The sequence below is a fragment of the Callithrix jacchus genome, chromosome 14 (assembly GCF_049354715.1).
Source record: "Callithrix jacchus isolate 240 chromosome 14, calJac240_pri, whole genome shotgun sequence".
Taxonomy (NCBI): Eukaryota; Metazoa; Chordata; class Mammalia; order Primates; family Cebidae; genus Callithrix; species Callithrix jacchus.
In genome coordinates, this window is record NC_133515.1 from 16,752,668 (window position 1) to 16,755,067 (window position 2,400).

General features: G+C 47.4%; 1 pseudogene; it reads right to left on the reverse strand.

The window, feature by feature from the left end:
* Positions 1-1,415: 1,415 nt before the first annotated feature.
* Positions 1,416-1,522, reverse strand: LOC118147597 (small nucleolar RNA SNORA70; annotated as a pseudogene).
* Positions 1,523-2,400: the final 878 nt, after the last annotated feature.

Here is a 2,400-nt window from a genome sequence, read left to right on the forward strand (position 1 = left end):
TTTTTGTTGTTGTTTTTGAGATGGAGTCTGGCTCTAATACCCAGGCTGGAGTGCAGTGGCATGGTCTCGGCTCACTGTAACCTCTGCGTCCCGGGTTGAAATGATTCTTTTGCCTCAGCCTCCCAAGTAGCTGGGACTACAGGCACGTACCACCATGCCCAGCTAATTTTTGTATTTTTGGTAGAGTTTGGCTTTCACCATGTTGGCCAGGCTGGTGTTGAACTCCTGACCTCAGGTGATCTGCTCACCTCGGCCTGCGAAAGTGCTGGAATTATAGATGTGAGCCATTGCTCCCAGCCAGCACTTGTGTTAATTCTCTTAGCATCTCACACTGCTCTCTCTTCTCTCCTGTGCTCTCATCTGGAGAGGTTTCTGGAAGGATGGCAGGGGCAGCCTGAGGGTTGAATTTCCAGGATCTGCCCATTAAAGCAAACAAAACACTTATGATAGCACAACCAAAGACACTCAGACAACATCACCCAGAGAGCCAAGTGAGTGGTAAGGAAACCCACATGCCCTGAATACAAGCACTCAGGATGGGAACACCGCCCCGAGACCAATGTGGCATGAGTGCTTGTGTGGAGGAAGCAGAGGGAAGGGAAGGGAATGGGAGGGAAGGGGAAGGGAGGAGAGGGGAGGGGCTGCCAGCTGCGCTGGGATGTGGCTCGTTGTCCTCCAGCTGTCACCGTGGGAGGTGGATCAGGCGAAGCAGGCACTTGTGGGGGCGTTGGCAGAGTTCCTGTTCTATAGGCTCTGATGTGATCAGCCTGAAGGTGCAGGAGAAGCTGGGCCTATACACTCTCCTGATCAAGGAATTGAACTCCCTTCTTTTTTTTTTTTTTTTTTTTTTTAAGATGGGGTTTCACCATCATGACCAGGCTGGTCTTGAACTCCTGACCTCAGGTGAGCCACCCACCTCAGCCTCCCAAAGTGCTAGGATTATAGGTGTGAGCCACTATCCCCGGCCCTGAACTCCCTTCTTTTTTGTTTTTTTGGATGGGAAGTAAATTTATTGGTGAATATTAAGAGGGGGCAGCACAGTGGAAGCCCTCATGAGTGCCGGGCCTGCCACTTGTCCAGAGGGCCATGACTGGGGATGTACTTGACCCCCACAGCCATTTGGGATGAGCCGCTTCTCAGCCACTGTGTCTTCAAATTCATCTGCATTGAACTTGGTGAAGCTCCACTTTTTTGAGATGTGGATCTTCTGGCAGCCAGGGAACTTGAACTTGGCCCTGCATAGGGCCTCAATCACATGCTCCTTGTTCTGCAGCTTGGTGTGATGGACATGATAACTCGGCCAATGTGAACCCTGGCCACAGTGCTTGGGGCCTTTCCAAAGGCATCTTGCATGCCTGTGTGGAGCCTACACTGGGGTAGTGCAAGATTCAGAGACATGAACATACATCTGAAAGGCTTGTCTCCAAGGTCCCTTAGAGCAACCCATACAAGAAGCAGGCTGCATTACACTAACAAGGAAACTGCTGTCTACAACACATCCACAGGGAGGCAAACACTGGAAGGAGAATCCAATTACAGCCAGACAGGGATGATGAGAACAGAGAGGAGAAGGTGCAGATAAAAGCAGAAGATCACAGCTGATAATAATGTGCTGTCTATTTCAAAATGGTTAAAAGAATAGATTTTTAACATCCTCATCACAACAAAATATGTTGATGAGGTGATAGGTATGTTAATTGGCTTGACTAAATCTTTCTACAATGTAGGCATAGATCAAAACGTTGCATTGTATCCCATCATGCACAATTATTATTCATCAGTTAAAAAGAAAAGGATAGGAGGCAGATCAGAGTGAGAACAGGCTATTTTTGACCACTTTGCAAAAACAACAGATGCTATACAGTGATGCTGACTCCTGGCTCCTGCCAACATGTTCAGGAAGATTCTTGTTACTAAAATACTCATACCATAATCATAAACATAAGCAACAAAGAGTCATGGCTGAATCCTCCAAAGTTATCACAAGAAAACAGACCACAGGTGCAAAAGAAGTCCCTTGAGATGATGAAAATGTGACAGAGGCCCACGAAATGGAGGAAAACTAATGTAGTGCTTTTTAAAAGAGAGTCCTTGTCTTCTGGGGCTGCACACTTCCATGCTTAGAGATGAAAACTCTGATGTCTGGGAGTTACTTCCACTCTGGGGAAGAAAAAGTGGGTTGAGGTGTAAGAGAAAAAGATCGGTTCATTCCCAGATGATGGGTGGGTCATGTTTCCATCACAATTGGCAAGGTTTAGTTCATGACCACCTCCTCGACCTAGGGTGGCCCTTTTTCAGTTTCCTTTGTGGGCACCTATGAATGACGGGCTCTGGCTTCAGCCCTTTCTCCTCTCCTCTTTCTACAGAGGAAAGTTCTACATTTCCCACATAGATATTTCC